Source organism: Apodemus sylvaticus, chromosome 5 (assembly GCF_947179515.1).
Source record: "Apodemus sylvaticus chromosome 5, mApoSyl1.1, whole genome shotgun sequence".
Lineage (NCBI taxonomy): Eukaryota > Metazoa > Chordata > Mammalia > Rodentia > Muridae > Apodemus > Apodemus sylvaticus.
This window is the reverse complement of record NC_067476.1, coordinates 42,446,209-42,459,295: the sequence shown is the minus strand read 5'-3', so window position 1 is coordinate 42,459,295 and position 13,087 is coordinate 42,446,209. Positions and strand designations below refer to the sequence as shown.

Here is a 13,087-nt window from a genome sequence, read left to right as displayed (position 1 = left end):
ACAACAACAAGAATAAGTCAGCCAAACTGCGCGCACACAGACACACACACACACACACACACTCCTGGCTGAAGTCAAGGTAGCAGTATGGTGCTGCTCTACAAAACAGTTCAAAGGACTCAGAGTCCACTCGTGCATCTTTGAAAAGGCTCCGGTGCTAGGTTTGTGGTCCTGTCCATCTTCAAACCTATCACCCCGATATCTGTTTCTGCCCTTTCTCTCTGATCCGGATTCTCCTGTCTCTGTGCTGTCTTCACCTTTGTGTCTGTGCTGGGCTCACCTGGATAATCCAGGACTGTCTCCTCAAGCTCTTTCATCACAATTGTGAAATCCGTGTGGGTACTCACTTCCTGGAGGTCGGGACACACACTTCTGAGAAAGGAACCACCATAAATAAGAGGGATTCCCCATGTAGCAGGCTGACAGTAAACAGCTTGAGATGTATTGCAGAACAAAATCTACACGAGAAACAAAAAGGGAAGGTTGCAGTCTAAACAGCAAGGTAAGGGGGCTTCGCTGTCCATTGACAGCTGATCCGGACGTGAGCACAAGTGCAATTATCAGTTTTCCATGGGATGGTGGTACGGCAAAAAATATTTAAATTACGAAAATAATAGGATGGGGAAAATAAGTCTCCTGAAAAATAAAGGCATTGTGACTGTGTCGCTTAGGAGGGAAACAGCATAGCTCTTAATAATTAGTTGCAAGGGTGTGAGATGTGGGCCAGGGATAATTAGCCAGGGACGCTGATCATGTGCTCCCCACATTCGCAGCGAGCTGACAAAAAGAGGAAGTGAGCCAAACTGCAGTGAGAAGCTGGGCTTTTTAAAAGGGAAGTTCTTGACCACGAAGATCAGACTACCAAGGGAAGCTGTGTAATCTCCATCCTTAAAGAGCTTTAAAAATAGTATAAACAGCCATCTGCACAAGATGATTTATGCATTGACCTTCAGGAGGCGGGCCCGATCATCTCATGAAGTCCCTTCCAAGTGTGGGATTCTATGATTTAATCAGTATGTGATTTTTCTCAGCTCTACATTTTGCGAGATAACCAGCAGATGGGAACCACAAATTCCCCAACATCATACCAAAATCATGGTTCCTCACACTGGTAGGGCCCAGGCAAGCTTGCCAAATTGGCATCCATTGAAAAAAATCATTGAAGGACCCACCTCAAACATTTATTTATCTCCTTGTGGGTGTCTGGACCACCCATGTCCACAAAATAGAGATAATCTTTATACCGATTGTGTGCTTTCAGCTTTGACTTAAATAAGAGTCACATCGAAAAATGGGAGTCTCGTTTTGAAACCTGAAACAACAGCTCTCCTAAGACGAAGGAGGGCTTTAGAAATTCCAGCTGAAGGAGAAACGAGGTCAATTAGACACAGCCCTTCCCGGGAAACGCTTTTATAGCGAACTTGAGCCTTCCTTGCTTTCATTCAAATAGCAGGCGCGTCTCATCAGTTCTTTGGGAATATATGTAGTGCTTACTATAGCCTAGGTTCAGTACAAAGCCGCCGCGGGGAGTGAAACACCACCCATCCATCACAGAGCTTACTTAGTCTCTTCCAAAGGAAGAGGCCATTTTTGACAGAGTCAGCAAAGCCATAACGGGATGTGGAATACACGATGGAGTGATGACTGTCAACAATCCGAGTCTCGGAGACCTAAGGGGCCTGGGCTTGGATCTGAAGGTGAAGACGAAGCTGTGGAGGAAAGATAGTAAAACATTTTCTGGAACATTTGGGACGGCCTGAAGAAGTGGCCGGTAAACCCCACAAAGTGGAATTTGAACACAGCTAGTGCTTACAGTGTAGCAAGAAAGGTAAAAGGCCAGTGGGGAGAAGTGAGAGACTCAGAACGGAGGGAAGCCGAGAGGTCACGGAGAGCTCACGGTCACACAAAAGAATTCAGACACAGCGTGGAAGAAATAGAGCTACGGAGAGATAGAAAATGTTTGTCCCTTTAGATGGTTTATTGAGTACACTTCTGAACTGAAGGATAGAAAAGCATTTACATACATACGATTCACCAATAAGAAGGTGTCATTGGGCAGGTATTGAGACATCACAGGGAACTCAGTAAGGCTGAGCACGGCTACAGCAGCTGGTTAGGGTACTCGTCCTTCAGGACAGACAGATCACTGGATCACCGCTCCTTGGACTTCGGATCCGCCAACCCCTACTTGTTATGCGGACCACTCAAGACAAGCGAGGAATACACGGGTCCCATTATCTCACTAGCAGACCCAAAGTTCCAGCGAAGGGGACTAAGGACGCTCCACGAAGACTTTATAGGCACACATTATAGCAAGGAACTATTGCTGCAGCCATGTTACGGGCAGGGTTGACTTGTTCTCTGACCCGGAAGGGCCGCTTTGTAGATTTTTCTCCCTTGTGAATATAGGACCTTTGGTTTGTTTAATGGGGACAGATGCAGGCAATCAGTGTGGAGATGCCCAGTGCGGCGATGGTGACAGGTGTGTAGCTCCTACCTGGAGGTTAGGAGAAAAGATGGAGTCTCCAGTCGTTCCAGGAACTACTTGGCCACACTAGCAACAGCTGAGGGCAAGCGCCAAGCCTCCGGCAGGCACCTCAATCCAAAGAACAGGTTTCTCAAATTGTGTTCTTTATTCAGAATTTATAACGGCTGGCAGGTTCTGCTCCCATATATGAATTTTCAATCAGCGTGCCTTTATTCAAATTGTTCTTTTGTTTCATTGTGTTACTAAAAAAAAGTATGACAGGTTGGCATGCTTGTTTATGTAAATGTCTGGAACTGTAATTTCTTGTACGTTAACTACAGATAATTACACACACTACCCTTAATCTCTGAGGACCTAACAATCACCATAACAGCACTAAAATTAGACTTTTCTTATATCAGTGCTGAGGAAGCATGTATGAATTATTTTATTAATAAATAATTAATTTACCTTCCTCGAATCTTCGAAGAATTTTAATTTTTGCGAATGGAAACAACATAGAACAGTATGTATACAGTTATATGAATAACCACTAGATGGCACCATACATCTTTTTTTCCAATTTTATCTCCCTAAACTAGCTTTAGAAAAAGAATTTGTGTCCTTTCGGGAGGAAAAAAAGAAAACAGAAAAAAAGAAAGGAAAAAAAAGAAAAAATCCATGATAGTTTTTACAACACTTACTGAGCGTTTATTAGTGTCACAGCATATTGGGAGAGTGTCTATTCTTAAACACCACTTTCAGGTATGCTAGGCTATATTTCCCAGGAGATATTTTTATTTCTCAATCTTTATTATCAAACCATACTGTTTTATTTTTTCTTGTTTTACAGTACATTTTGATATTGTTATAAAATTATCTCCCTTCAATGATATCTTCATTTCCATAATCTTCCTTATGGACAATTTTTCCAAACAAAATGCAACTTCATTTATGTTACAAAGAAAGGAAAACACAAATTTTGTTTACATTCTCAATAAATTTTAACAATAGCAAAGATAATAAAATATATGCAATTTAGGAGGAAGTTACATCTTTATTATATTTTTGTCAGTAATAAAATGAATACTTTCACATCCATGATATACATATTTTTTGCAGGCATGAATTGTGTAAACTAAATCAATATTTTGGGAAGATTGTACTCAAAAATTCATTATAAAAGCTAATAATGTGGGTTGACTCTTCACGTACAGTTTCAGAAGTTTACATTTATTTGTATAACTCAAAGAGAATATTTTACTCCATATACATAATGTGTGCATTGATTAGAAAAACAAAACAATTATTAAAAGGGGTTAAGAACTACACCTAGCATAAACTTTAATAAGAATCATGATAACGTCATTTAACATAGAAAGGAAATGTATATGCTAATCATGTTCTCTGGGAAATGAAATTCATGTTTTAAAGACTTTTCAGTATTCTCTACATTTTCTATTGGGATATATATTGTGTTAATGCTCAAAGAAAAGAAACTTCGAAGACTTCATAGAGTCTGGAAAGATACACTACTTACTGATAGAGACTCATTTATTGCTCACATTTTCAGAATAATCACTACGTTCTTCGTGCTGCTCCAGGCTAGGAGGGCTGCGGAGGGCAGGTGGAACTTTTTGAGACAGTTCCTACACAGGTTCCAGCCACTGCCCTGGGAGGTGACCATGCTTGTGGGTCACAGTCTGAAGAGCCTCTGCAGGCCTCGGTATCATCTGCCTGGCCCTTCAGCCTCTCCCTGGGAGAGCCTTCATCTTCCAGCAAGGGGCAAAAGTCAGAGGTACTTAAACTTTTTGATGTCAGGAGCACAACCTGTGCTCTCCTAAATACTGGCACCATATTCGTATGGGCAATATATGCTCATGTTTAGCATATGCTAAATGAAAACAGATCATCAATAACTGTTTATTTACTTTGAGTTAGAAGAATTCTCCCACTGTAGGTTAACATAAGTAATAATTTTATGTGAGAAATACCTTTCATGAGACAGATAAAATACAGAAAGACAATGGCCTGTTTTACAGCACCCGGCGTAAAACATCGGATTTCTTCCTGCCTGGGAAGAAGATGGATTTTTGCGTTTGCTTCTCCGAGTAATCCCTGTGCTCATTCCACACAGCTTCTGGAAATCTTCACGACACCCACAGGATAAAAAAAGAGTGAACATCAGCAAATGACATCTTAGTGTTCTTATGAAAATACTGATGATCAGAAAGAGAAACGCATTTAGGGAAACCCAGGGGTTACCAGGTTTTATTTTGAGATTAGTTATGAGACCGGATTGTGGTCACTGAACTATAGGTACAAAGCCTTCTTTCCTCTGCTTCTTTTCTAATATATTTTTGCTAAAACTGAAACATAATTTGGAGAATGCAATGACTCTTCACATCCCATTCTCTGACATCAACCTAGGGGGAGCATGCCAAGCTAGAGGGGACCATGAGTGTCTACCTCACCCACACCTCCATTCCACCGCTGCCACTGTCGCTTGGTCTCTCCCTATTATCTTTAAAGATAACTGTGCTCCATACTTCCTAATCCTTCTGCTCTCCAGCTTCTTGGTGAGGTCTGTCCCTGCAGCTGATGCTTTGCAATGCCTCCTGCTTCAAATCTTGGAAGAGGCAACTGTAGACGTATAGATTGATGATACACCACACACACACACACACACACACACACACACACACACACCCTTGACCACTCATTTCCATGAATATGTTCTTTGACTCTGACCCTAACTGCAATGCTCCACAGTCTCTGTGTTGTTTACTTTTCTGACTAAATATGAATATGATTTCTTTAGCTCAATCCTTACACATCCACACCCACAATCTCTCATCAATTAAATCAATTAATGGAACCTTTAGGTTTTTCATTAGTTTCCCTGAAGCCTCACTCCTATTTCTAGCCAGCTTTTGGATTGGTTGAACTCAGCATCCTGCTTACTCTGCGCCTGCACTGATAGGAATGAACATATCTAGAGAAAAAAAATCACTGATGATATCAATTCAGATGTAAGACTGTGAATGTGAAGAGGGGGACCAACACTTCCTAGCAATTACATCGGATTTCCCTAGTTGTTGACTATTCCACTGTCATATGTGACTATTTCCTGCCTTCTTTGTCTTCAAATTCCAATACCTCATTCATAACATATCCGTTATGCCTCCTCTGGGTAATTAACTGAAGTAATTTCCCACCCACTTACTCATGCGTGCAAGTGTTTCACTTCCCTTGGAGTACTGTTGTTCAGTTGTCTGTCCCCCAAGACCAGCCTCCATGGTGAGTCCCAGCCCAGCCTATCTGTTCTGACCTACTTAAGCCATAACTGCAGACATGTTCCTTCCTTACCTCTACTCTTTCAGCCGCAATCACTTGGCTTGATTTTCCCATCTCCGACTTAGCAAATGAGCTGCCTTTACCTGTCTGACTTCAAGTTAGCTTTTGCTGCTGGCTCTGGTTGGAACCCGTGCTAATCACACGTCGGTCCCCATTTCGTCAGCAACTTCCACATTGCCAAATCCAACGATCAATACTTAGGGCTTACCTTCCTTGAGATGTTGGCAGCATTTTCCAGAGTTGTTCTCTCTATCCTTAAAAACAGTCTTCACTTGGCTGCCAGAACACTTTGCTGTCCTGATTATCCTCTGTGACAGCTCCAAGGGAAGAAGAGAGAGAAGCGTTGGCTGAACTGGAATTTTACAGGTTTCTGTAATCACTAGGAAGTTAGGCCGGAGAGAAAAGCACTTCAACAGAGAAAACCAGAGGACATACACCTGGGCTTGAGAGAAGTAGCTGGCCTTTGTGTGACCTAGTAGGAAGACACTGTCCCTAGAAAATAGTCCAGGGAGAAGTTGCATGTTGGCCTTACTCTCTGGCCCTGATGACCAGAGATGCAGGCAAGGGTTAAGGAAGGCAGAGACAGTAAGTAAGAATAAAGGCACAAATAAGATTATTAGGAATCCCTGCTTTATCTTGGTAACCAGATTATACCAACGCCATACTTATATCTATTGTATGTGTTATAGTTTTTAATTAGGTGCTGTCACATTTATTCACTTATTTGTTTACAATATTCTGGTTTTTATCCCAATCATGTGAATGAAGAAATAGAGATTCACCAAGCTAACACAGCTGTTTAAGGTTATGCAGCCTTTTATCAGAGTTGAGACTAGAACCCAGACCCAAGAAAACCACGAAGGATAACCGCAGCAGTCAGGTCTCCAAACAGACATCCTTGGCAACAGAATGAGAAGCATCAGATGATTGGTACAAAAAAAATGGAAAAAGAAAAAGAAAAAAATCAACAGCTTAGAGCTTGAGTCTGAGGTTCAGACTCGAGAGAGCTGGTAAGTCAGGCTCAAGGGACACGCTGCATGTGTGGCGGAACTCAAGAGGCAAATGAGCTCAATCAAGCTCACGTGTAGGGAGCTCATGCGTTGTGGAAAATACTTTTCTGTCATTTAACTTCTGGGCTGAAAGCCCTCCACCCTGCCTGGATCAGATGTTCAGGCAGTCAACCCCATGAGCATGGGAGTTACTTGACTGAGGTACAGTGGCAGCCAGCGGGAGAGGTTGGGGCTTCTGTCCATCAACCCAGAGATGAACTGAAACTCCAGTCTCTGTGGGAGATTTGGCATTACCTCCTGGAGTTGTTTGTCCCATGTAGGAAAAAGGCAAATGCTGAACTTAACGTGCTGGGCATGGGTGGATGAGTGGGAGATGAGATGGGATTCCATCTGAAGGATTTTAAATAGTTCCTGGAAGTGCATAATCCCTTAGAAACTGAATAAAAGAATCTACATTTTGAGTTTTGTCCCCACTTGCTGTTTGTGATTTCCTGTTGGGTCTCAAATGCTTTAAGGTTCAGGTGTGACAGGTGTTGAACAAGTATGCCCAGGGACAAAGGTGCATTCCTGTCGGCACACCCTCGTGGGGTTGGCACTTGTTGCTAACTAAGCATTTGAACACATCCCAAGACTTTACTTGAGTATCTAGAGCTACAGTGTCCTCCAGCCCCTTTGGAAAGGAGACTTAAATGCTTGAACAGAAACTGCACGATTCTTCTCCAGACTTCTTCCTGCCCTTTGATGATCCCCTCGCCCTCTCCATCCTGAGACCTCTGCCCTGATTTCCAGAAGCTACCTTGAAGCTTATTGGTTAGTTTCTGAGTGAAAGCCAGATGTAGGAGTACCGAGGATTATCTTTAATATTCTGGGCCTGGCGAGTGTTTAGAAATGAGTCTGTCCTTCAGGGAGATTCCATGAGTATTCTGCAGGGTCTCTGCTGGACCTGTGGTCCCAGACAGACCTGACTATAAAAGAGTAAGGACAAGGAGCTGACCATATTGGGTTGCATAGGCATATCTCCATTTTAGACTTCATGGTTCACTAAAATGTTTTCTTTACCTCCCTAAAGGTCTCACCTTTATGATTTAATTATCGCCTATAGGTCCTGCTTCCACATGGAACATATCACAGTTCTGGCCGAGTAGACTGGCTGGACATCCCTTTTAGGAGCAACCTGTGATTCTTTCTGTAGCTCTTAATCATCCAGTATCAATTTTGGCTCCTGGATTCTGGTTCTTTATCTTTCTAGGATACTACCAGCCAAATGCAGAACCAACTCACACTGACTCTCTGGCCCTTGTCAGAAATATCTCTCTGCCCTTTGAATGTTGGAGCTAGCAGTGCTGTAGCCTGCCTGGATTTGATATGCAATGGACTCATCTCCATCTGAGTGGGAGAAGCAGTCCCTTCACTTCCTTTCTTCTCTCCTGGGAGATTGCCCTGGTCTCTCAAGAATGGGCAATTCCTCTGAGGTTGCCCCGGGCCTGTTGGAATGGGTCCCTCCCTCTGAAAGGCTTCGGGGTGACCAGTTTGGTCTTGGAGAAAGCTATTGCTCACTGATATGTTAAAGTCTGCTGAATGGATTTGATGAGCCACAGAGTCCCCTGCCTTGCTTGGTCTGTGGATACATTTATTTAAAAACAAACAAACAAACAAAAAAACCCTAATAATACTATTGATTGAAAACATAATAATGATATATTTTAGCAAAATAAGATCTTTTTCCACTTAGTTTGATATTGGCTACTGGTTTGCTGTATACTGCTTTTACTATGTTTAGGTATGGGCTTTGAATTCCTGATCTTTCCAAGACTTTTAACATGAAGGGATGCTGAATTTTGTCAAATGCTTTTTCAACATCTAATGAAATGATCATGTGTTTTTTATTCCTTTCAGCTTGTTTATGTAGTGGATTACATTGATGGATTTCTGTATATTGATTCAATTCACAAGGAAGAAGGAAGACCAAAGTGTGGATGCTTCAGTGCTTTTTAGAAGGGGGTACAAAATACTCACAGGAGGATATATGGAATCAAAGTGTGGAGCAGAGACTGAAGGAAAGGCCATCCAGAGACTGCCCACTTAGGGATCCATCCCATACACAGCCACCAAACCTGGACACTAGTGTGGATACTGGGAAGTGCTTGCTGATAGAAGCCTGTTACTGCTGTCCCTGAGAGGTTCTGCCAGAGCCTGACAAATACTCATAGCCAACAATTGGACTGAGCTCAGGGGTCTCGGATGGAGGAGTTGGAGAAAGGGCTGAAGGAGCTGAGGGGGTTTGCAGCCCCATGGAGGGAGCAACAGTGTCAACTGGCCAGACTCCCTGGAGTTCCCAGGGACTAGACCACCAATCAAAGAGTACATATGGAAGGACCCATGGCTTTAGATGCATACGTGGCAGAAAATGGACTTGTTCGACATCAGTGGGAGGAGAAGCCTTTGGGCCTGAAGGTGTTCGATGCCCTAGTGTAGAGGAATGCCAGGGAGGAAAGATAGGAGTGGGTGGGTAGAAGAGCACATAGAGGCAGGAGGAAGGGAGGCAATGGGGGACTTCTGAAGAGGAGACCTGGAAAAGGGAAAGCATTTGAAATGTAAATAAAGAAAATATCCAATTAAATAAAAAGTTAAAAAAAGATCTTTTTCATAAAAAATTAAAGATAGCACTTTACAGTTCACAGTTTTAAGGGCTGAACCCAAGGCTTCACACTTACTAGACACGGGCTCTGCCCCTGTTTCATATCCCTTCTGCAGAATTTCTTCAGTCTGCGGTCATCGTTCTCTTTAAAGTATGTTAGGCCCTGATCTTCTGAGTCTCCTGCCTATGAGAATTGTGATTCACGACCCTCCAAGAGGGTTCCCAAAGGTATCTTGTTGATGAGCTTTGAGTGAACAAGAATGAGAGAAATGTTCTTCCCACAATGTCCTCTCAATGCCAGTCTCCACATCACCATTTCCCGTCTTGAAAGTAGTTGTAGCCACTCAAGTGACAGAGAGAAGTTGTGCATGCTGTGATCTAGCTCTGCAATACCGCATTGGTTCTATCTTGGTGTCTCAGTCTCTAGCTTTAATTTTAAAACTCTATTACACAAGAAACAAAATAAAAACTAACCCAGTAGGTGGCACCTGCAGAAATACATACAGAGCATGTGTGGCAGATTGTATTTTCCAAAAATGGCCATAGCAATATTTATGTTCCCACATATTCTCCCAGAGTCTTGACATCCTTCCATCAAGCGGCACAATCTATTCTCTTCCCTCTGAATATGGAACACTCTGAGCACACACGTCTAACAAATTTCAGTGTACTATAAGTGATGTTACCCGACTTCCTAGATATGGTCAAAGAGAAGGAAAAAGTCAATGTAGCTTCTGGGTACTTCTCTCCTTCCCCCCTTCCCCTCCCCTTCCCTTCCCCATTCTTCCCTCTCTTTCTTAACTATATAATTAGTGAGAACCATTGCAATCTGAAAATAAGCTTATTCATAATTAAGATCTCTAAGCCAAAGACCATCGCAGGGTCTCCCCCAATGCCTCCACATATAGAACCTATGTATCTATACAGATCACAGGTCACAGGTCACAAAGCTCATTCCTTCTTTACCCTCTGGCCCTGGGAGCTCAGAGTGAGGGATTCCAGTTAATGACTGTCTGGCCAGTGAAGGTTGTTGTGATAGAACTTCATAACAAGAGCAACTCCAACAGCGTGCATTTATTTCTCACAGTTCTGACACTAACGGCTTATCTCAGGGTACCCCTTGGGTCTGGTTCCATTGAGTACACTATTTTCATTTTACTTACAGCCATATTTTTGCCCTTTCTGTCATAGAAAGCAAGGGTACAGGGCTGCTTTTTATAAGAGCATTGATCTTTTCATTCACTCTGCCAATATAGTCCAATTCTCCCCTATATCCCTACTTGCACATGCCTTTATTTTGTAGGTTGGATTTGACTTGGGGAGGGATGAGCATTTAGTCCATGGAACACGCCTTGAACTACCCCTTAAGCACCAGCATTAACTACCATGCATGTAGGTGGGCAAGCGTCCAGATGATCCTAGACTCTGACCACCAACCTTCTAAATGAAACTCAGACTTCACCAAACAAACAATAACAACAAAAAACACACCTTCACTATGTCCTATCCAGAGGAACTATAAACAAACTTTTTTTGGTGTTTGCTTGTTGTTGTTTTTGTTTTTCTTCCTGGCACTATGCTTTGGAGTTGCCACCCAGCCACAGAAATTAAAATAACGTGACTGTAGTTATCACAACCCAGTCATTTATTCCTGTGCTCGCTCTCTCTCTCTCTCTCTCTCTCTCTCTCTCTCTCTCTCTCTCTCTCTCTCACACACACACACACACACACACACACACACACACACACCTTCTGCATCTCTTGCAAGAACACCTGTACCCTTCACAAAATCAACAAAAAAGCCCATGTCTCTATATTACCACCATCACAACCCATTAGCAAGAGAGTCCCATGCCCCTCCTGTACCATTGCTTCCTGGCCACCCATTGAGGCATGCACCGGCATCAAAATATCAAGTAACATCTATATGTGTTGGCCCTCAGGATCTGGGAAATAAGAACTATCTCTTATTTCACATTCGCCAATGAGAATGGTCCCCAAATTCAGATTTAGTGTTACACTTCCAAAAATTACATCTATTAAAATTCCCAGGAGAGTAGAGTTAGAACTTATGCATCACTTATATTGGGGTTTCTAGGAAACAGGAGTCTGAGACCTAAACCTCCAACTGATGAAGCCTACATTTTCAGTAACAACAAGTCATAATCCATTGGGTAATCACACATAATCCCTCCGACTTAATGGCTGCTGGGAACCCGTGACTGTGTCCTCTCTGCCTGCTTATTGTCTTTGGGAGCAGTATCTCTTGGAATTTAAAATGTCCAACCCAATGTAATTTAATATGCCACAGCATTCTAGAAAAGAAGTATAAAAATAAAAACTCTAACTAGAAGGTTAGGCTTTTTTTGTTAGGCTTTACAAATTATGAAACCATGACCACTGTAGCTCATCCATTATACAAAATGGTATGATGAGCTATTTTGAACACGTAGGAATGTTCTCACACTAAACAGTCTCCTTACCATAGTGAATTTATTCCGTGCAGAACTTGTTGAATTATCTCTTCAGCTTTTGTTAGTCCTCCACTTTGGCTGTTCTAACTGAAGTCATCTTCCCCCTGAATTCACTTTCAGTTCTATATTAATGAGGGAACCACCTCAGAGGCATGCAAACATTAGCTTACACTATGCAAACTCTAAGAACATAAATAGTCCCCTTTATTTCTTTTTGTGATCCAGCTGTCAAATAAACCTTAAATTCTCATAGACTTGTTTTCTATATTAAGCCACATAGTGACTATTTGAGAAACATAAACCATAATAAAAATGAAAATGAAAAATGGAAATAAAACCACAATTTATTCCCCCAAAGGAATCTTGTTGAATAAGTTGTTGTTGTTGTTTTAAGTGCACAAGAGTTTTTGTTCCACCTCTTTCTTTTTCCTGAACCATATCCAAACTAAACCAAGCATGATCATAAAGGAAGGTTATTAAAATACATTTCTGGTTCCCTAAGGCACCATTCTTCTTGCTAGGATGCTACAGTGTAGGAATAAAAATGAGTCACACAGAAATATAAATTCCTGACCAGAAAACCCCAAACCAGGGTTTAAGAAACTATGGGAAGATGATCCGCCTGCTTAGTGAATATTCTAAGATACTGGCCTCCCAAAGCTGAAAGTTTTAAAACATTCTTTGGAATATTTTGACAATCTCCAGCTCCATGTAACCACCCAGTTGTGTTTGTGAAATGAAATGACATGACTTATCAACTTTTTTTCCTCTTCGACAACTTGCATGATGAGCAACATTGTCGCCATTTCTCCGGAGAAGTCCTAACGTCATACCACTGTTTCAGGGTTCTTCTGATATTCCACACCTGTCCATTTGTGATTTTTCAAAAGGAAGCTTGTGATAAATGTACTTTAAAGTGAGCAATGGGTAGGCTAGAAGACAGGTACTCAAGCACTGTATACCACAGTAAGTGATATCAGAGAAGCCCACTGGTACATGAAAATAAAAAAGCTCCACAATATAGCTGATACATAATATTTTAATAAATTTAATTAATTAAATTTATTTTATTTAAATAAATAAATTTAATTAAATAAATTTAATTAAACTGCAAAAATTCTCTTTGCCCAAGCTAACATTT

At 41.7% G+C, this 13,087-nt stretch overlaps 1 long non-coding RNA gene across 1 annotated transcript; it reads right to left on the bottom strand.

Moving 5' to 3' along the window:
* Positions 1–3,884: 3,884 nt before the first annotated feature.
* On the bottom strand, positions 3,885–12,036 carry LOC127685403 (uncharacterized). Its single transcript, XR_007977867.1, has 3 exons — positions 11,956–12,036; positions 6,033–6,141; positions 3,885–4,615 (listed from the first exon to the last, which is right to left on the bottom strand). It is a non-coding gene; the product is annotated as an uncharacterized LOC127685403 (long non-coding RNA).
* Positions 12,037–13,087: the final 1,051 nt, after the last annotated feature.